Genomic DNA, 23878 nt, shown 5'->3' on the forward strand with positions numbered 1-23878 from the left:
CAGTGCCTGAGACTTGGAAAAACCAATAGGGATAATGATTTTTATGTTAGGGTGAAAACACAGTCCTTATTTATTTGATGTCTCTATATCCCTCACAACCATCATACTGGATATTTTGTGCAACAGGAACACTTTTAACTTGCAAGAGGCCATTAACATAACACAATGCCTACTTGTCAAAAAAGTTTTAAAATTCTGGTTAAAATGGAAAATAACCCACAGGGCTAAATTTGTATGTGTTTTATGTCAATATCATAGAAAAGAGTAATTTTTCTAAAATTGCAATATTTTACATGTGCTAAATTGAATGTCAAAATTAGATAAGATCTTTGAAACTGTGGTGTTGAAAATCTGATAGCAAATTTGTTGCTCCATCCCACCTGTACCATTATACGACTTGATGAAGCATTCCAGTCATGGATATGCACTAATTTTTACTCCTATAGGACAAAACATATCCATAATCATATCCATAATTTGCTGAAGATTATCATTGACTAGGACTTATGAAGCTGGAATCTGGAAGAATTTTTCAGAATCCATGATATAATCTTCCTATATTCCTGTTCCATCATCATACCTAATACTTCTGCCACAGAAGACAGAATCCACGATGTTTTATCAGTCAGGGAATTTAGCTTTTGTATTGATCTCAAACTAGAACACTGTTTACATCCATAATTACGAATTTTTCCTTGTTTAAGAAATGGTGTTGAAAGTTCAAGAAATTCCAGTTCTTGGCCAGATATCACAGGCCAAGTCTTTCCAGTCTCACTACTTGTTTGAGAGTTTCCAATTTCATTGAGTGGACCTCCTTCTATCAAAATTAGGCAATCAGGAGTTCCCGTCGTGGCACAGTGGTTAATGAATCCGACTAGGAGCCATGAGATTGCGGGTTCGATCCCTGCCCTTGCTCAGTGGGTTAAGGATCTGGTGTTGCTGTGAGCTGTGGTGTAGGTCACAGATGCGGCTCGGATCCCGCGTTGCTGTGGCTCTGACATAGGCTGGTGTCAACAGCTCCGATTAGACCCCTAGCCTGGGAACCTCCATATGCCGTGGGAGCGGCCCAACAAATGGCAAAAGACAAAAAAAAATAGGCAATCATTTGAAAGTGAGAGAATAGCATAATTTTTCAGAAAATGAATTGCTACTTTTCATTCTCCTTGATCTTTAGTGGTCCAGATTTTTGAATCATATAGTGATGTGTTTTGTAGTTTAGTATCTGGGGTTTGTTTTCACCCTCTTGAAAAATTGTATCCAAATTGCCCTCATATGGAACTTGTTGCAGTGAATGACCCTTAGGGCAATAAAATCTAACAGACTGAAAGAGTCTTCTGGGTCGATATGACCTTATTTTTGCTTGGACATGATCCTGTTTAAGAGTTTTTTGTTTCAAAATGGGACATGGTGGGGTTTTCTCCAAACATCTGTAAGTATTCTAGCTGAAAACTGTTGACATCTTTTTAAAAAATTTATAATTTTTTATTTTTTATTTTTTAATAGTTATTTCCCCAATACAATTTTTTTTTCTACTGTACGTCATGGTGACCCCGTTACACATACATATACACATTCTATTTTTGCACATTATCTTCTGTCAACCTCATAGAGTGAGACTGATCTAGAGATTGAAATATTTGAAAAGGTGTCCTCCCTTTGGGATTGACATATATTATCTAAACACTGATTTGCTGGCAAATCTGCAGATTTGAAAACCTTTTTTTCAGTTGATCCACATCACTTACTTTCTGGCAAGACTCTGATTTCCTGACCATAACTGGTACCTCCATGGAGATGAAAATCTAGGGCCAAAAATGTTGCCGTATTCTCTGAATTGACTTATTGTAGCCTTGCAGGGAGGCTATAAATTCTAAGAAAACTTCCAACCTTCAGAGATTTGGCCACTTGAACATGGTTATCATAGACTAAAATGTCTATTGTCAGATTTTGAAGCCAATGGAAGTTATTTAAATTACCTTCAAGAACAAGGTCTTGTGTTAAGACTCTCCAAGATGGGAATGGTGTCCTGGTGCCATCCCATACCTTTAGAAGATATCATGCTCCATCCACTTCTGCTTTGCCCAAGAGCTGACAGGTCAGGTCAAACTACTGCATTGGCTGAACATCACATAATTTCACTAATGTTGAAGAAGGTGAAATATGAATAGATTCCCAAACACGTAAAGCCTCTACCATTTTGTGGTCCTCAGTGGTGAAGTTAAAACCCTTGCTTGAAGTACAAGGTATAATGGGAGATCCTAATCTTCCCTCAAATGTCAAAGACATAAAGCCAGAACTGGTGATACCCTGAGTCTCATTTTTATATACTTGGATCATCCACAGAACTGAAAATCCTCTTATAACTTATAGTCAGCCCTCTGTATCCTCAGTTGAGCATCCAGAGAGTCAACTAACTGTGGGATCATGTAGCACTGCAGTGTTTACTACAGCCTGTGAAAGTGAACAATGTCTTCATTTTTATAAATTATTGGAAGGGCTTCATAATTTCCACTAAAGAATAGGCAGGTTAACTTTACATTTGTCAGGTCCACAACTGTTACAACCAAGCAGTAAACACTTCCTTTGCTTATGGAGATATGGAAGCTTAAAGAACATCACAGTACTACAGATGTTGACATGCCACCCTTAGGTTGATTCAGGGGTATGTATTTATAATGCATTGTTGGAACCAAAGACATTGATTCTGTAGAAAAATCTCTTACAGAATTAGCATAAACATAAGCAGTTGATTTGAAATCATCAGATGCTTTCAAAAATAAGCAGTGTTTAACATCTTTGCTTGTTGATGCTGCTGACAAATCAACAAATCCAGCCACTGCAGTGGTGTCCCCATCTTAGAAAACTTTAGCACAGTCATTCTCTAGTTTTCCAGAAAATAATACATTGATGTCACCATCTCTGAACTTGACTTTTCTTGTTCTTGCCATCCAATCTTCAAAACAGCATTTTTGTTTTCACCATAAGTTAAAGAAGAGATAAGTGAGAATTTTCCATTGATATATTTCTTGCTGTAATCACAATCTGGCTGTAAGGATCTAAAATATACTGTGTGTAATTTACTTAGCAGATCAACTTGAGGCACTCCATTGACTTCTTTTATTAATTCAAGTGGCATATCAGATTTTCACAGCGCCATTGAAAGCAAACTCAGTTATGGAAATTAATAGATTATCATTTGTACATTGCAGTTTCTATCTTTTCCCTCAAAGTTCTTGCCTGAGTCATGCCCTAGTAGCAATATTTAATTTTAGTGTGTGCACGCCAACTTTCCCCAAAGCAGTGGAGCAGTGTGAGGGCAGTTACGTGGGCTAATTCGTGTCAGCTGCTTACAATGTGCCAAGATGTTTGACACACTAGACTCCTGAAAAAGACAACTGTGAAGAGATTCTCTTCAACAACTCCTCCAAGTTTTTATCTAAACTAAATCAGCCTTCTCATAATATTATTCTGTCTGGGACTCACCCTGTACACTTTTCATAATATTGATTCAGATTGGGACTATCTGGGTATATTTTGATTTCCACATTAATTTCTCCAGTGATCCATTTGTTTTTTAGTAACATAATGTTTAGCCTCCAGGTGTTTGTGATTTTTTCCTTTTTTTTCCTTTGTGGTGCATTTCTAGTCTCACAGTGTTGTGGTTAGAAAAGATGCTTGACATGATTTCAATTTTCTTAAATTTACTGGGGCTTGCTTTGTGGCCCAAGATATGCTCTGGAGAATGTTCCATGTGCACTTGAGAAGAATATATATTCTTCTTTCTATAGAATATTCTGTAAATATCTGTTAAGTGTATCTGGTCTAATGTGTCTTTTAAGGCCTCTGTTTCCTTGTTGATTTTCTATATGGATGGTCTGTCCATTTCTATAAGAGGGGTGTTCATTTCCCCCACTATTATTGTGTTTCTGCCGCTTTCTCATTTTATGGCTGTTAGTATTTGCCTTACATGTATTGAAGTGCTCCTATGTTGTGTGCATATATATTTACAATTGTTAAATCTTCTCGGATTGTTCCTTTTATCATTACGTTGTGCCCTTCTGTCTCTCTTGTAACAGTTTTTATTTTAAAGTATATATATGAGTATTTTTTATATTTACATCTTTTGGTTGGAAGATTTAATCCATTTAAATTCAATTTAATCATATATATATTTATATTAACTGCAATTTTCTTATTTTTTTGCATTTGTTATTGTTGGACAATTTCCTTGTATTTGATGATGATCTTTAGTGTTATATTTGGTTTGCTTTTGGTGTGTATGTGTGTGTGTGTGTGTAAAAGTGTGTCTATTGTAGTTTTTTGGTTTTCTCTTCCCATTACATTTTAATATAGCAGTATCTACATATACAAAATTGCTTTGGGTTGCTGGTCTCTTAATTTCAAATGCATTTTCAATATTTTACATTTGTACTTTCCTCTCATGATTGCTGTTTTTTCTCTTTTATTTTTTTTCTACTGTACAGCATGGTGACGCAGTTACACATACATGCATACATTCTTTTTTCTCACATTATCATGCTCCATCATAAGTGACTAGACATAGTTCCCAGTGCTACACAGCATGATCTCATTGCTAATCCATTCTGAAGGCAATAGTATGCATCTATTAACACCAAGCTCCCAGGCCCTCCCACTCCTTACCCCCACCGCCACCCCTGACAATGATAAGTCTATTCTCCAAGTCCATGATTTTCTTTTCTGTGGAAAGGTTCATTTGAGCAATATATTAGCTTCCAGATATAAGTGATATCAGATGGTATATCTTTCTCTTTCTGACCTATTTCACACAGTATGAGAGTCTCTAGTTCCATTCATGTGGCTGAAAATGGCATTAGTTTGTTCTTTTTATGGCTGAGTAGTATTCCATTGTGTATATAGACTACATCTTCCTAATCCAATCATCTGTCGATAGACATTTAGGTTGATTCCATGTCTTGGCTAATTGTGAATAGTGCTGCATGAACATGAGGTGCCTGTGTCTTTTTTAAGGAAACTTTTGTCCAGATATATGCCCAAGAATTGGATTGCTGGGTCATATGGAAGTTCTATATATAGTTTTCTAAGATACCTCCATACTGTTCTCCATAGTAGTTGTACCAGGTTACATTCCCACCAACAGTGCAGGAAGGTTCCCTTTTCTCCACACCCCCTCTAGAATTTGTTATTTGTGGACTTATTAATGATGGCCATTCTGACTGGTGTGAAGTGGTATCTCATGGTAGTTTTGATTTGCCTTACTCTAATAATCAGGGATGTTGAACATTGTTTCATGTGCTTGTTGGCCATCCATTAGATAGAACCATCAATAGAATTGATGGTTCTATTCTGAGGACTTAACATAGCAGTAGTAATTCCTATCAAATTAGGGTTCTATATTCTACTTTAAATTTTTTGTCTAAATTTCTACACTCCTTAAATTTTGTGCTAATTCAAACATTCTTCATTTTCATTTCTTTAATATCCAATTTTTGGTAAAGTTTTCCTTTAACCTAAAAGATGGTATTATAAATGAGTCTGTTTTCATGTACATGTATGTGTGTGTGTCTATTTAAGAGAGAAAAAATATATAAAATTAATGCACACACATATATACACTTTCTTTTACCCTTTAATATATTCTTTGACTTGTACATGTGTTTTTACAGATTTCAGTTCTTCACACAGCATCCTTCAGAAGTTATGTATATAATTCCACATTACCCTCAGAAGTAAGGAACAGAATCTATGGGGATTACATGTATAACCTTTATATAATCAAGCAGTAAATCTTTCATATCCTTTTTCCAGTTATATATACATGGAACCAGTTATATATAGTTTTTAGTTTTTATCACCTTTAAGTTCTTCAAATTTTACACTTTTTTTTAAAATTTAATTTTATTGAAGTATAGTTGACTTACAATATTGTATTCATTTTAGGTGTATAGAAAAATGAATGTCATACATACAAATATTTTCCCACATAGTTTATTACAAATATACTAACTATATCCATTATTTTCCTATATGGGTTATTACAAACTATTGAGTAGATTTTCCTGTGCTACACAGTAGGTTCTTGTCAATCATTTATTTTATACAGTAGTGTATATATTATTCCCACGCTCCCAATTCTTCCTCCTTCCCCAATGGACTTTGCTTGGCACAGTTTATTATATGTAATTATGCTTTAATAAATATATTGGAATTAAAAAATTCTGGCCTGTATGCAAGTGTCAGGAGCACAGGGAGCTGAGTTACACCTAACAGGGGTGGGAGATGTTTCTTCCAACTAGGGAAAAAACAAAAAGTTTTATGTGTGGATATTGAATTAGTAGGATTTAGAGTAATTAACTTTTAATAAACTCATTTTCCATGCACATTAGAAGGTTAGTCTACACAGATTAAAGGACTCAAATGGCAAATGTTGGCTCAAGTCAGGAGAGCAGTACAGCCTCATAAAACTTCATGGATTATCCTTAGAAACTCAATAGAGAGACTGACTCATGAGAGGTCCTGCAGAACAAGTCTCCACTATGTGATCCCACCTGATAAGAAAGATGTTATCTTAAATAATTTTATTTCATAAAAGTACATGTAACAATAACTGTTAAAATAATCAAATTGGACAGAACTGGGGGCAATTTTAATCATCTGATTGTTATGTTCTAGGCATTTTTCTGATATATTCATAAGCAATGTTTTTCAAGTGTATTTCATATAACTCTATGAAAAAGTGACCCAAAAATAAATAAATAAAAGGAGTTCTGTGTATCTAGCATTGTCATTGCAGTGGCTTGGGTCACTGTTGTGGTGTGGGCTCAAACCCTGACACTGGAAGTTTTACATGACCCAGGCATGGCCAAAAAAAAAAAAAAAAAGAAAAAAGAAAAAGAGATGAATCTATTGAGGTCCTTTGAGGTCGCATGGAGAGTTTGAAAGGACATATCTGTTTGTACACACCTGTGACCCTGGATCACACACTTAAACGGGGAGCTGAGCTTTCTAATGAGTTTTCCTTTGATTATGAGGATGATATGTAGTGGATGATATTTGTCTTGCTCATTTGCTGCCCCCTTATTGATTATGACAAAACATTGAATGATAGGAGATATTCCACTTGGGGAAATTGAAGCAATAATATTTTCTGTAAATATTGGAATTTTTCAAAAAAAATCATAAAATAATTTAATAAAAGCAAAACTTGTTTCCAGTCCTTCAGCTCAATGAGTACAGCTTGCAAACAAACACTAATATCCCATATTACAATGATTAGATGAGCTGCCAGAAAAAGTTGCATAGTAATAAATGCATGATTCAATATTTTGCTTCATCATACTGGGGATTAATAATAATAATCTAAAGCCATATTATATCCACTTTTGAAACATTTTTCTTTCTCTGTGGATTGCACTTGGAGACATATATTTTATTATCAATTTTTGCCTATAATTATGGTAGACACATAGATGACATAAGTTGTGTAGAAGAACAGAGAACCTAATGAGCAGGAAAAAAACCATGTGATAACGACAAGTACGTTAAATTTTGTACTATCAGGGAGAGAAATTAAGGTAGTGATATGCAAAATGATATTCACAAGAGTGAGAAAAGGAGGTCTCAGATTTTTCTCTGTAACAATGTTTTATAAGTAGCTGTGATTGCTAAGAGGAATTCTCCCCCACCACAGTTCAGCTCCTGACTATTAAAACAAGAGAAAAAATACTCAGTATGATATATTTCATTTGAGAAAAAAAATTCTTAAAAGATCCTTGTATTCCCTTGAAATAAAGAGGAATTTACAAACACTTCACATCCAAGGTTGGGAATCCCATTTGGAAAAAGGAATGTGGAAAACTCTTGGATACTAGAAAATTCACAAAACTTAAAAGTGAGTTACATAAATTGTGTAGAGAAGTTGGAATTAAAATGAAATTCCAAGAAAATTAGAATTGGGAGCTCTACTTCCACAGTTTGATCAAAAGCTGTTTGAGCTTACATTCAAGGACACTTCCTAAGCACCAGAACAAGAGGACCTTTTACAGTTACCTTTCTATAGAGTATTTTCAGAGCCTTAAGTCCTTATTTCTCAAACTGTAGATGAAGGGGTTCAGCATGGGGGTGACCACAGTGTACATCACCGAGGTTGTTACACTTGAGTGTGAGCTGTGGGTAGCAGCAGAGCTAAGGTACACTCCTAAGCTTGTACAATAAAATAAGGAAACAACTGAGAGGTGTGATGCACAGGTGGAAAATGCTTTATACTTCCCTTGAGAACATGAGATGGCATGTATGGAGGAAACTATCTTTGAATAAGAGTAAAGGATACCAGTAAGGGAAGTACCAGCCAGCAACACAGATCCAAAATACATCACCAGGTTATTGAGAAAGGTGTCAGAACTGGCAAGTTGGATCATCTGATTGAGTTCACAGAAAAAGTGGGGGATTTCAAAGTTTGTGCAGAAGGAAAGTCGCAACACCATTAAGCTTTCTAATAAGGAATGCAAGGCACTTATGATCCAGGACACCAGAACCAGCAGTAGACAGAACCAGAGATTCATAATGACTGTGTAGTGCAAGGGGTGACAAATGGCTACAAATCTGTCATAGGCCATCACAGTCAGGATTAGGCTGTCCAATCCTGCAAAGAGTGTGAAAAAATACATCTGGATGATGCAGCCTTCAAAGGGGATAACTTTGCTCTGCGTCTCGATGTTCCACAGCATCTTTGGGATGGTGGTGGAGGTGAAACAGATGTCTACAAATGACAGGTTGGAGAGGAAGAAGTACATGGGACTGTGGAGGTGTGAATCTGAGCTGACGACCAGGATGATGAGCAGGTTCCCAAACACTGTGATCAGGTACATGGAGAGGAAAAGAATAAATATGATAGGTTGCAATTCTGATTCATCCATAAATCACATAAGAAGAATTTCTGAAATTCCTGTTTGATTCCTTGGTGCCATGTGGTATGGTAAATACTAAGAAAGAGGAAAATAATATGACCAATTTTCACATAAATGAGCATTATCTCATTATTAAAATATTACCATTTATATATTGCCATAAAAATTAATTTCAATATTCTGTTCATGGATTTTGTGCTCTTTAGGGAAACTGCTGTGTCAGCTCTAGTTAGCAACCATTCTACCTGTCAGTATTTTCCCCAAGATGTCATGTATTAACAGTTTGATGAGAACTTATTTTATGCATTTGCAAAAAAAAAAAAAATGAATTGTGGCAAGGTTCCAGGTACCATTTATGCAGAGAGTATAGGGTGCTGAAAAATAAATGCTCCTAAAATCCAGTTATGAAGACAGAATATAAGCAAATAAAAATTATATACAATGTAGGTGTTATAAGAAAATTAAAGCAGGTGTAAAGGATTGGGTAAACTGGTAGCACTTTTAATGCACGTTGGGGCAAGACTTGCCAACCAGATGACATTTGAACAGAAACCTCAATGTAGAGAGATCCTTGGCCATGAGCATACCTGGGAAGTGTGTGTCTTGTGAAGGAACACCTAGTGCAAATGTCCTGAGTGAAATATTTGTTTAAGATGCTTCAGTCCAAGAAAAATCAGGTATAGCAATGGAAATCAGCAGTGAGGAAATGTGGATTCAGAGAATGTTGACAAATGAGCTGACCCCCTCCTATTGCTGAAAATGCAGTGCAAAGGGGATCCCTTGTCCATATTAGATATCTGTGGCACTTTGGACTATTCAATATTAAAAAAAACTATATGAAACAAAATTGAATGAAAATCCAATACAGATTTCTAAAAGAAAAGAGATGTAATATTTATATATAATGAAATATATATATATCATAATATATATAATTTAATGAAATCAGTGTGGATCACCAATTCACTTATAGATTACCCAAGATTTGGACATAAAAGAATATGAGAGAAAGTCTTTTAAAATGAGTGGACTAAACAGTATCTAACTTATATTTTCCTCTTACATAGAAACATATGGATTCAAATATGAGTACAAAAGCTAAGGTGATCATTAGTCAAAGGTAAAGAAGAATGCCTTCCATATAGGGGTTGAACATGATGCAACATTCATAAATAGATCTGATCAAAATAGAATAAATTAAACACTAAGGGATAAGAGAAGGAGAAAGTATTTGGAAATACACATAAAGCATGATTTATTAGCATCACATAGGCAGAAGAACATTCATTTTCATTTCTGTTTAAAGCAAGGATTGGCAAGTAAAGAATATTTAAGTAACAACACTGATCATTCAGATAAAAAATTACAGCACAGAGAGAGCACAAGATGACTGACACAGAGTTTACCTCCCCAAATTTATAAACTTTCAGACATTCTGTAAAAATATCTGTATACATTAATAAATAATGTAAAACCACAAATTTGAGGGAAATATCCCAATTTTTTGTTTGAAAGAATATAATCAAAAATAGGAATAGGAGTTCCCATTGTTGCTCAGAAGGTTAAGAACCCTACTAGTATCTAATCTGATGTGGATTCCATCCCTGGCTTAACTCAGTGGGTTAAAAAATTCCTGCGGCATTGCCTTGAGCTGTGGTATAGATCACAAACACAGCTCAGATCTTGCATTCCTGTGATGGTGGCACAGGCTGGCAGCTGCAGCTCCAATTTGACCCATATCCTGGGAACTTCCACATGTAGCAGGTGCATCCCTAAAAGGCAAAAAGAAAAACAGAAATAAAAGCAGTCTGGAATCACTATAAAAAAGAAACTGAACTGGCATGTCTCTACTTTTTTGATAGAGAAAGTAATTGGCTAGCTAACCTACAAATAAATTCAGTCTTATATGAAATGAAATAATTACATCATCTTATACAAAATGAAATAATTACAAAGTTAGCTCATTAGCTTCTTCACGCAGTAAATTTTTTTTTTCACTTTAATGCTGTAGAGAGGAGTTACTGTGAAATATATGTCTCATGAACTGTTGTTGCAAGGAAATATTTGTCATCATTCCTTGGTCTGGATATTCACATCATAGTCAAATATGCTCCATGTTAAAAAAAAAATACTTTCATCTCTACATCCACCACAGCTAATACCCTATTACTCTACCAGTTAACTGCAAAGGTCATTGGCCTTAGGTTCTACTTTTACTGGAAGCATTTATACCTCCATTCCCCATTCTAAGCTCCCATGTCTGTCATTTAACAGTCAACATTGATCTTTGCATTGCTGTGTTCATATTCACTCTATAGTTGGCATCAAAAACTAATACATTAAGTAATTAATAAAAAAAACCCACAGTTATATTGGCTCCAATTTAGTCTGGCCTAGCTCTCAGGTCAACTCAGGTAAATAGTTCTTGGTTATCATCCCCAGTGACTTGATCCTGTAGTATTTATTGGGCTCATTGACCCACCTGGGTGAAGTCTCCGAGAGGAAGGTCTCAACATAAATTCATCTTGGATGATTGATGTTGGAGAGAGAAGTTGTTTCCAGAGAAGATGGTGGAATTAAACCAAGCTTTGTTCCTCCATCCAGAGTTATGACTGAAAAAGCAGCAATTATATCCTAACCAGTCCACGGTTGCTCAGGTTGAGACATTGCAGTAGAGGGGATATTCACAGCTTCTTATCTCTGATAATTAGCATGTTTCCCTCTTGTTACTACTACCTCTAATAATTGATTTCCTGAGGGACACTGGTCTGGACAGAGAGAAAAATTTTTCTGCTCATTTTCTGTGTCTAGGGGACAGTGGTACAAGCCAGATGAATTCAGTGTTTATTGCTTCTCCCCTTGACCTCTTCTGTGTTCCAGAGGAATAGACATTAATGTCCCAACCCTGACTTCAACTTTTCTTTGGAGCCCATGATTGGGATTCTATCTGGATTTGGTCCCTAGTCAAGCACTGGATCTGTTGGGGAAACTGCAAAAACCGTGGCATTGGAAGGAGACAAATGACACTTGGAGATATGGAAAAGCAAGATTTATTCAGCATGGGTGTGGGCTCAGAGGAGTCACCTCCAGAGTCTGAGCACCAGGTCTTTGCTCTCAGCAACTGTTTTTTTTTTTTTTTCTTTGTCTTTTTGCCATTTCTTGGGCCGCTCCAATGGCATATGTAGGTTCCCAGGCTAGGGGTCAAATTGGAGCCGTAGCCAGAGCCACAGCAGCTTGGGATTTGAGACCTACACCACAGCTCTTGGCAACACCGGATCCTTAACTCACTGAGCAAGGCCAGGGATTGAACCTGCAACATCATTCCTAGTCGGATTCGTTAACCCCTGAGCCATAACAGGAACTCCTCTTAGCAAATTTTATACATTACAAGGTCTTGATTTTCCCATGTAAGCATCCCAGACCTCCCCCCTTCCCCGAGCAGACAGTGTTCCTCCCTAAGAAACTGAGCAAGCAAGGTTACAGAAGCAGAACTGATAAGCAATGCTGGGAACACAATTAGCAGGGCTGCTGGCTTGGGCATAGGGTGCATAGTTGCTACATTATTAAAAGAGAAGTGGTAGGAGGTGAGCATAGCTGAAAAGACTTGCAGCTGCCTTTTTAGCCAAGGGGTGGTGTGTGTGGGGGTTATTCCTTAGTTAAAACTTTTATTTCAGATCTAGTAGGTCACAGCCCCTAAGAGACTACCCCCATCTTCCAGAAGTGAGTTTCCATTGTCCCTTGAACATAAAACCTTTGGCAGAACACTGCTTGGATTCATAACAATTTTGCAGATACATTTAGGAATTTCATAATTCCAATACAAGTTAAGAGCAGGTATCTTGTCCCTCATTAGAAAATATTTGTTAATTATAAGAGATATTTAGATCTTAGCACCTTCTAGGTTTTTTTAACTTTAGGAAAAAAATCTGTTCTCCGAGGCAGTACTACTATGAATTCCACTTTCCTTTGCAGAGATGGGGTTCTTGGGAGTAGTGATCTGCCAGTTATAATCTGAGTAAGGCATAGGACATTTATTGGAATTCTGTCAAGTTTCTTCTTATTTTAAAACTGTGAATCAGTGGCTCTTAACCAGAGTTGTCTTTGTCCTGAGTGATACTTTGTCATGTTGAAAGCATATCGCTAAAAACCTATGCACAAGGCGGGATCCAACACAACGATCCTGCCTCCAAATATCAACAGTGAGAAAATGAGTAGACCTCTTCTGGACCAGCACCTTCCCCACTCCACTGTGCATACCAGTCACCCAGATGCTGGTTCCAATGCAACATCTAATTCAGGACATCCTGCCTGGTGAGCCAAAAGGCTCCTGGGTGGTGATGTTGGTGAAGGTACTGAATTGGGGAAAACATTTTGAGTGAGCTAGGTGTAGTCATTTTATAGATTACTGTGTCCATAGTTTTACATTTTTTTCTACCAAAAACCATCTTCATATGAAGCTTTGAACAAAAACTGTGTGCATTTATTCCAGAGCCTCTGATACATTTTGTCCAGCTCAAAGGCCATTGAATCACCTCAAATCATCTACTTTTTAAAAAGCCTTTGTAATGGCAGAATGAGAGAATGAGAGCCCCCACCAAAGATGTCCATATCTTAATTTCTATAACTTTTGAATGTATAGTCTATGTCTAAGGGACATTAAGGGACATTTTATACAGCATATGGAATAAAGTTTATAGTAATCTAATTTTAAGATTAGCTATGATTACCAAGGTGTGACTAACTTAGTCACAATAATCCTCTAAATGTGGATGAGAGGTGAATTAGAGTTGGAGTCCCAGAGAGATTTGAAAATGTAAACTGCTAACTTGATGATGTGGCTCTTAGCCAAGCAATGCAGATGACCCCTAGAAACTGGAAAAGGAAAGACAGAAAAAAAGATTCTGTCCATCCTCCAGGAGGAACTCAGCCATGCTGATCTCATTACTTTAGTTCAATAAAAACAATTTCAGGCTTCTGACATCCAGAAAAGTAAGAGCATAAATTTGTTTTATTTTTAAAAATTTTCTTGGAGTATAGTTGACTTACAATGTTGTCTTAGTTTTAATTGTACAACAAAGTGAATCAGTTTTTTTAATCGTTCAGACTCTTTTCCCATACAGGCTACCACAAATATTGAGTATATTTCCCTGTGCTATACAGTAGGTCCTTGTTACTCATCAATTTTGTATATAGTCGTGTGTATATGCCAATCCCAAACTCCCAAGGTATCCTTTTCCCCAACATTTAAAATAGATATTATTGTAATTTAGTTCAGTAGCAGTAAAAAATCCCATAATGATATACATACAATAAAATTTAGTTTGAGGAAAATGAATTTCAACTTAATTCAGTCATTTAGCTTTCCTTAGTTATTATAGCAGTTTTGTGTTGATATTTCACCTGAAGTAGAAGTATAAACTAAAGTCAATTTAGAGATATTTGGTCCATTTGCTGACACAGAGAACTTTCCATTATATAAATTGAAATGTGTTTCTGGTTTTGAAGCCTGTGACAAATTAATATAGTAAAATTAATTCCTTATTAATATTAAGTTCATCTGTTCTACTTTAAACTGTGTTTAAATTTCTACAGTCCTTCTATTTCATGTTAATTAAAATTTCATTCTATTTTTTAACCCTCTAACTTCCTTTCAGTTTTCCAGGAAACATAAAAGATAGCAATGTAAATGTGTTTGTATGTGTCAGCGTATTTAGTAAAGAAAATGTATGCAACACAGGCACACACACACACACACACAAACACATGCACCTTATTCTTGGACATTTTAATCAGACTTGACAAAGTATTTCCACACATTTGCTTTATTTCTCCACACATCAATCAGAAATGCTGCTTAGTATCCTACATTATGTTCATAAATAAGTTTACTGAGCCTTAGGGAAATTAAACTGTTCACCATTACATACAAAACATAAAAGATTATTTTGCACTGTAGTGAATTGTGTACAAATAGAGTCAGGCAGTATATACTCATATTTATGGGGCTCCTTTATTTCTACAGATGGTACATTTTATTTTATTTTTTTCCAGGTCCATTGAGATGTAATTGACCTATATAGCATTGTGTAAGTTTAAGGTGTAAAATGTAATGATCTAATATATATATCATATATATATACACGTATATATATTCTAAAATGATGATCAAAATAACTTCTCTTTTGTCTTTTTAGGGCTGCACCTGTGGCACATGGAAGTTCCCAGGCTAGGGGTCAAATTGGAGCTGTAGCCATAAGCCTACACTACAGCCACAGCAACTCAGGATCCATGCCGCATCTGCAACCCACACTATAGCCCACAGCAATGCCAGATCCCAACCCAGTGAGCGAGACTACTGATCGAACCTCTGTCCTCATGGATATAAAATGTGGCATAGGTTGCAGATGTAGCTCAGATCCCGTGTTGCTATGGCTGCGGCATAGGCTGGCAGCTGCACCTCTAATTCCACCCCTAGCCCAGGGAACTTCCATATACTGCAGGTGCAGCCCTAAAAAAAAAAAAAAAAAAAAAAAGAAGAAGAAGAATATGATGAGAAAAGTGTAAATGTGTATGGCTAAGGTCATATGTAGAACACAGGTAGATGAGTCACACATAATAGGGGTGGAAGACATCTCTTTAAATGAGAAGAAACCAAAGTGTCCGATAGAGATAAAGGAACACTGATGGTAAAATTAGTAATTCATATTTGATAAGCTCATTTTTGCATGAAATAAATTATCCTAGATTTAGAAATGGAGTAAATTGATTCTATATGATTGAGACCTCTTTAATACTGTATTGCATATTTATTTATTTATTTATTTATTTTCCATTTCTTGGGCCACTCTCGTGGCAGGTTCCCAGGCTAGGGGTCTAATCGGAGCTATAGCCGCCTGCCTACGCTAGAGCCACAGCAACGCGGGATCCGAGCCGTGTCTGCAACCTACACCACAACTCATGGCAACACTGGATCCTTAACCCACTGAGCAAGGCCAGGGATCGAACCTACAACCTCAGGGTTCCTAGTCGGATTCGACAACCACTGCGCCATGACGGGAACTCCTGTATTGCATATTTAGACATCGCCAAGAGAGTAGATCTTAAAATTCCTCATCACAAGAATAATTGTAACTATGTATGGGAATGGATGCTACCCAGACTTAGTGTGGTGATTATTTTGCAATACACACAAATATCAAATCATTAGGTTGTACATAACAGACTTATGCAATGTTATATGTCCATTACACTTCAATTTAAAAAGAGGGAGAAAACACAAAGGAAGTCATGTGAGAGAGAGAGAGAAAGAGAAAGAGAGAGAGGTCACCCCAACCACACAAAATATCATAGATAAGTCTTAGACACCAGTTATGTACAGTTGACTACAGCCAGAGGAGACCAGCAGAACTCCAAATAACTTCTCACCATACAGTCTCGTTTGATAATAAAGATATTATGTTAAAGTGCCTGCCTTTAAGAAGGCGTGTTATGCAGTGGTGCAGAACTAATTCAATAATCAAAGCTTAATAATCTGCTTCTGCTGATTCTCAGCATTTGTTCTTATATTTGAAGACAGCATTCATGGTTATGCTCTTATAAAGTTTATTTCAGACAACTGTATTAAAAAGTAACTATGCTAGGGCTCCCTTATAGAAAAGGAGGAGAGTTTGAAAGGGTATGCATGTTTGTATAAGATAGATGGTGACCTTGAGTCATACGACTGTCCAGGAATTTAAGCTGCCTCATTTGTCATTCTATGTCCATAACGACGAATAGCTTCATGAGCATCAAGGAGATATAAAATGTAAGATATTGATAATTCACTAAATTCACTATTCCTTTAAAGGTTATGTATACATTTTAAAACAGGGAGATACTCCATTTAGAGCAATGCAGGGTCAAACTATAAGGAGTATTGGAAGTTTTCTAACACAAATAGAAAGATAATTCAATGAAAAAAATGCTCAACATCACTAATTACTAGAGAAAGCAAATCAAAACTACAAGGTACTACCTTACACCAGTCAGAATGACCATAATTAATAAGCCTACAAATAATGAAACCTAGAGAGGGTATGGAGAAAATGGAACCCTCTTTCACCGTTGGTGGGAATGTAAATTGGTACAACTACTATGGAAAACACCTAAACACATGCTGAATATAGAATTACCGTGTGATCTAGCAATCCCACTCCTGGGCATATATCCAGACAAAATTTTCATTCAAAAAAATACATGCACCCTTATGTTCATTGTAGCACTATTCACAACAGCCAAGACATGGAAACAACCTAAATACACATCAACAGATGAAAGGGTTAAGAAGGTGTAGTACATATACACAATGTAATACTACTCAGCCATAAAAAAGAACAAAATCATGCCATTGCAGCAATGTGGATAGAACTAGAGATTCTCATATAAGTGAAGTCAGTCTGAAAGAAAAGGACAAATATCATATGATATCACTTGTATATGGACTACAATATATGGCACATATGTACCTATCTACAGAAAATATACAAACTCATGGACATGGAGAACAGAATTGTGGTTGCCAAGGGGGAGGGGGAAGAAGTGGGATGGACTGGGAATTTGGGGCTAGTAAATACAAACTATTACATTTGGAGCAATAAGCAATGAGATTCTGCTCTGTGGCACAGAGAATTATATCTAGTCACTTGTGATGGAACTTGATGGAGGATAAAGTGAGAAAAAAGACTATATACATGGTTTATGTATATATAAAACTGGGTCTCTGCTGTACAGCAGAAATTGACCGAACAGTATTAAACAACTATAATAAAAATTTTTTAAATATTTTAAAATGACATTGAATTCTTCATCCGTATGTATAAACACACGGACAACAATACTTACAGATTGACAAAAATTCTTCATGTTTAAATGATTAAAATATATTTTTGCATAGGGATATATTGAATGATTTAAAATCTTGCTCCACTGTACTTAAGGTCATCTCTGGCTCTAAGATCATATTAGGGTCATCTATTTATTAAATGTTGTCTTTTAATGAAGAATTATCTTGGGATGTTGTATTTAATGATCAGTTGTTTACAGGGACTATGTTTGGTACTGTGGACATGCAGCTGAATGAGAGAACATGGTCCTAGCACCTAAAGAGAAAACCGAGTCCTAACGTGCATAATAAAACCCAGTGACTGTCTACAAAATGCTATATCCTAAAGACTACATTTTCTTGAAGCACACTTAAGGCTGATACACAAATGATTGATATACACATGAATAAAAATCTGTGGTGTATTATACAATTTTATAAATTGCCTTTGTTGCCAAGTGTTATTTTTCATAGCATAGATCAACCCATGATTATTCTTTTAGTCAAATAAATGAAAAAATATTCAGTATGATATATATTGAGAAGAAATTATTCTTTAAATATCTACTTTGTCTCACTTGGTAAATGGCGATAACCAAATATTTCCAGTCTAAATCTGAGAATAAATTTTGAAAATAAGAAAATCAACAAAGGGAATTTAAAGAATGAGAAATCTTAATTGAATTACTTAATTTGAATAGAGAGGGTGAAATTAAAACTATAAGAAATGCATAGAAGGGCTAAGTCCTATTTTCACAGTCTTATCATAGGATTACAATTTCTAATGCTGAGGGTTCGATCACTGCAATTGTGGCAATTCTCCACCATAGGAAAAATGGCCCTTTTACACTTTTCCCAAAAAAATCTCTTCAGAGCCCCCTTTATGTCCTTGTTCCTCAGACTGTAGATGAAGGGGTTCAGCATGGGTGTGACCACAGTGTACATCACTGAGATAACTGCACTTAACTGTAAGCTGTCAGTAGAAGCAAAACTGAGGTACACTCCTAAGCAGGTACAATAAAATAAGGAGACAACTGAGAGGTGAGAGGCACAGGTGGAAAATGCCTTATACTTCCCTTGAGAAGATGAGATTCCATGTATGGAGGAAACTATCTATGAGTAAGAGTAAAGGATACCAGCCAGGGGAGCAACCCCAAGCAACCCAACTGCAAAATACATCACTATGTTATTAAGAAATGTGTCAGAACAGGCAGATTGGATCATCCAATTGAGTTCACAGAAAAAGTGAGGGATTTCCAAGTCTTTGCAGAAGGACAGTTGCAACACCATGAAGATTTGCAACAAGGAATGCAGAACACTCATGATCCAGGAAACTAGGACCAGTAGTCCACAGAGCTTTGAGTTCATGATGACCCTTAGTGCAGGGGTGGCAGATGGCTACACACCGGTCATAGGCCATCATGGTCAGGAGGAAGTCATCCGGCCCTAGAAAGAGTGTGAAAAAGTACATCTGAGTGATGCAGCCTGAATAGATGATAAATTTGCTCTGCATCTGGATGTTCCACAGCATCCAGAGGTGGTGGAGGTGAAACAGTTGTCTACAAAGGACAGGTTAGAAAGAAAGATATACATGGGTGTGTGGAGGTAGGGGTCTGAGCTGACGGCCAGGATGATGAGCAGGTTTCCAAGCACAGTGATCAGGTACATGGAGAGGAAAAGCCCAAATATGAGAGGCTGCAGTTTTGGTTCCTCTGAAAATCCCAGAAGAAGAATTTTGGAAGTTTTTGTGTTTTGCCTGGGTCCATGGGTGGAGGTGACTACCAAGAAAAGGAAAAATAGCATGATTAGATTTATAGAAATGAGAATTACTCTCATAGTTGAGATGATACATTTTATATTTTTCAGTCAAGAATTAACTTCAATATTTTCTGTGAAGACGTGTTTCCTCTCAGGGGTTTCACTGTTTCATCTCTGATTAGGAATCTTCCTCCAAAATCAGCATTTCTCTTAGGAGATTATATACTCAACCATTGAATGAGAACTTTTTTCATGAATTTGAGAGACATATGCTCAGTGTAGACTGTTTCTTAGTCAGTCTAGTCAGTATTTTCAAGTGGAAAAACAAAAATGGCTACAATTTAATGATGGTGAAAATATATAAGTAAATGTACGAAATTACATAAGTACATCAGATGGTAACAGGTGCTACGAAGTAACTAACCAATGCAAGTATAAAGCAGAGTGTGGCTATAATGTATTCTGTTTTGCTGGGTGTTATGGCAAGACAGTCAAATAAGGTGAGAGGTGAACAGAGACCTCAAGGAAGAGAAGGTAGAAACCTGAGCATATGTTGGGAAGTGTGTGCCTGGCAGAAGGAATAGCCACTGAAAAGGCCCTCAGGAAGATGATTCTTTGAGATGTTCAAAGCCAAAGCATGATATTAGGGTGGAGAGCATAATAAGAAAGCGAGAGAGTGATGAGTCATGGTGTTTGTGAATTTTGAAGAAAAAGGGGATCTCAGTACTGCTTAAATTTCAAGACACAGGGAATCTCCTCTTCACACAAATTACCTTTGGAACTTTATTACAGGGTTGCCACAGAATTATGTCCAATGAGACAGATGTCCTCCTTGGTACCATGTGTTGATTGTGTTCCAGTTCCCTGTATTATAGGCATGACCTCAGAATAAATGAGCCCATATACCCCAGTCTGAGGAGTGTTCTCACTCCACAAAGTTTACACACATACACACCATAGCACATCATGGCCTCCTGGTGTGTGTTACTTCCATATCCTTCTAACCACAACACTGTTTAATATCTGAATACATAGAACACAAGTTTGATCATATTAACTCTCTCATAAATTATGGTGAAATGGTACCTAGAAATCCCTATCCTTAAGCTTCTCATAGACAGGTAATTTTGGGGGTCCATTTTGGTTTGGTTGTATTCTGTCCTGTATATAAAGGAGGGAGAGAGAGAGAGAGGTGGGGGGAGGGAAAGAGGGAGAAATTAAATGGACATGGAAAGCAATAGATCTAATAAGCTCAGTTGTCCTGAGAGACTGTGAGGAAGGAAATGCTTTGTTCTGGTGCCATACAATCCAGATTATGTCTCACTGATACCCAGGGAAAATAAGAATGGAGGGACAAATATGTGCCAGGGAAATGTAATGATAACTTTATGGTTTATACCACCTTACAGATTGAACATCAGGAGAGAAAAATGAGTAAAAGTAGTAAACTATACTTCACTCTCCAAACTTCACACTTCACTTTTTAAAAGTTGGGCACTTGGGGAGTTCCCATTGGGGCTCCATTAGAGAGTGGAAGACTTGACCACTTAGCCAGCTGGTCGAGGAAAACCCCTTCCTCATGTTTTATAGATGGCACATTTATTTGTTATTCTTGGGCATTGGGGGTTTCTGTTGTTGTTGTTATTATTTCCCCAATACAATGTTTTTTTTCTACTGTACAGCATGGTGACCCATTTACACACATATATATATACATTCTTTCTTCTCCCATTACCATGCTCAATCATAAGTGACTAGACATAGTTCTTGGTGCTATAGGCATTGGGTTCTGATCTCTTTTTTGACAAGTCCAATGGACACAACTAGTCATGGGTCTATTTCTTGTTCAACATTCAAAAGCCTCCCCAGACCATACTCTATAAAATCTTGCAGCCTACATGCCAATCCATGCTCTTATCTGATTAATTTTCTTCTTGTTACTCACCTGAGGACATTACTTCATACTCACATTTAATTGAGGTACTGTCTTCCTCACTGAAATGTAATCCCAAAGAAGCCAGGATTTTAATTGCTTTGTTCACTTTTATATTTTATGAAAATTATGTGAATGTATGTACACTTATATAGAAAATAATGTGAGAAAACAAGAATTTATGAATAAAAAATGAGACATAGGATATAAACATAGGTTAAATAGAATGCTTTTCAAAGAACTGAATCAAGCAAAATTGAATTGAACATTAAAACTAACTGAAACATGATATACAATAGGGAGAATTGAACTAATCATTCTGATTAATAATTAAATTACCTAAGACCTTGACATATAATAATTTAACATATTAAAAAAACCCTAGAAATTTCTGATATTTGGCAGATATTATGTTATCATCTGGTGAGTGAATCAGGAAATTAGATCTCAGTTTAATATATGACATAATTGTATTTCAGTTCATTTGGAAAAGTTTGGATTGTTGAATAAAAGCTGGCATAGATGTCTCTCTCTGTGGAAGAAGGTGAGTGGTTCCCCATCTCACATCTAACAAAAAATCAGAAGGCATAAAGCCTCAGTGTAGGAGTAACCATTACATTTTAGAGGCAAATCTTGAAAACCACATGCAAGATCTATAAGAGGGCAAAGCATCATAATTAAGGCAAGAAACTCAGAAGTCAGAAGATAGGCATACTTTACAAAATAAAAACTGAAACTACTTTATGGCCCCAAATACCTAGCCAAAAGTTAACAGAGAAACAATTACCTGTTAGAATTATTTTAATTGATGACTTCTATAATTACATGAAAAAGGGCATATAATATGTGGACTTAAATAATAAGAAGAAAATGAATGGGGTGACGAAAGATGTGAGTACTTGCTCAAACTGGTTAAGAAACAAGAAGAATTTTCTTTCACACCCACATTCCTGAGGGGGTGGGAAACTTAGAGAGTTGCTGCCTTGATGGTATTTGGAACTTTTAGACTGGTAGTATATGCAGTCGTCTCTCATTTTTCTAGTTGAGTTGCCAAACTGTAGTAAATGGAGTATTCTCTAATTTTTCTAGTCGAATTGTCAAACATCTTGGGGAAACATTCTGAAGACATCTATAAATGTTAACTATACAGGTGTTCTTTAACTCAGTATTTCTCAGTCTTGGCCCTATTGCCATCCTGGGTCAGATTATTCTCTCTGTTGGTTTTTGTCCTGTGCATTGCAGGATGTTTAACAGCATTTCTGCCATCACCCACCCCACTGCATTGTGACACCTAAAAATGTCTCCTGGTATGGCTCAGTATTCCCTGGGGACAAAAATCACCTTCAGGTGAGAAATATAGATTTCATTTAACTATCCTGAAAATATTTTCTAGCATTGATATAATACAAATTTATAACAAAGAATATGAAATCCCATCAAAAATATAACTAGCACAGGCACAGCATGGAAAGTTATGCAGACTTTGAAATAGGGAGTCATTGCTGCAGTTGATTGGAAGGATGTCTATAAGGTAGTACTGAGAAAGAAGAAATGAGGGGGAAAAGCTAGGGAATGAAAAGATTGCTGCTAAAAATTAGGAGCATTTATGTTGATGTGCAAAGTTTTGTTATCACAATCACACACTTGAATTTAAAGTGTGTAAATGTATATGTGTGTATAAGAAAATCTTTGAAAGAGACAAAGATTTTTGGAAGAAAAAATGAAAATGAAAATGCAATAAGGTTAAGTATAGTGGTTCAAAACAACTGTGGAAGCAAAAATTGAAAGAAATTCAAAATCAACTTCTGAAAGAAGATATTTAGAATGACAATGTAATGACAAACATGGATCACTAACATAGATTAGATTGTCAAAAACTCAGAAATTAAAAAAAATATATTTAAAATTTCTTTCAAAATGTGGGAATTAAGTGATATTTTAACTTTTAATTTCATCTTATGTAATGATATAGGGATGCACATATGGTTAAGGAGGATAAGTGTGATCATTAGTCAAATGTAAAACATGCTTTCCAAATGGTGACTAAAGGTGATGCAACTTTTAGAAATAGATCCAACAGCAAAAGTCCAAAAATAACAATAAGGAATAATAGAGATGTGAAAATTAGTTAGAAATATGGATATTTTCCCCTTGCTATTGGGGGATTGGTTCCAGGACCCCCCCAGGGATCCCAGAGTCCATGCATGCTCAAGTCCCATAGCCAGCCCTCTATATCTGTTATTTCACATCTGCTGATTCAACCAACCACCAATTATGTAGTATTTTTTATTGAGTAAACTCTGTATGCAGTTCAAATCTGTATTGTTCAAGGGTCAACTATATAAAAGTGATTTATTCGTAATAAGTATGTAGAACAGAAGGGCATTCACTTTCATTTGTTTTGAAAGCAACACTAAAGTG

General features: G+C 36.2%; 3 pseudogenes; all 3 read right to left on the minus strand.

Annotated features, from left to right (window-relative positions):
• Positions 1–273: 273 nt before the first annotated feature.
• Positions 274–3136, minus strand: LOC110258523 (protection of telomeres protein 1-like; annotated as a pseudogene).
• Positions 3137–8001: 4865 nt separating this feature from the next.
• On the minus strand, positions 8002–8966 carry LOC110259102 (olfactory receptor-like protein OLF4; annotated as a pseudogene).
• A 9553-nt stretch (positions 8967–18519) lies between these two features.
• On the minus strand, positions 18520–19569 carry LOC110259103 (olfactory receptor-like protein OLF4; annotated as a pseudogene).
• Positions 19570–23878: the final 4309 nt, after the last annotated feature.

The sequence above is a fragment of the Sus scrofa genome, chromosome 2 (assembly GCF_054392235.1).
Source record: "Sus scrofa isolate SSC_HxYL_T2T_F1_AM1 chromosome 2, Sscrofa_HxYL_maternal_Yorkshire_Landrace_v2.0, whole genome shotgun sequence".
NCBI classification, from domain to species: Eukaryota; Metazoa; Chordata; class Mammalia; order Artiodactyla; family Suidae; genus Sus; species Sus scrofa.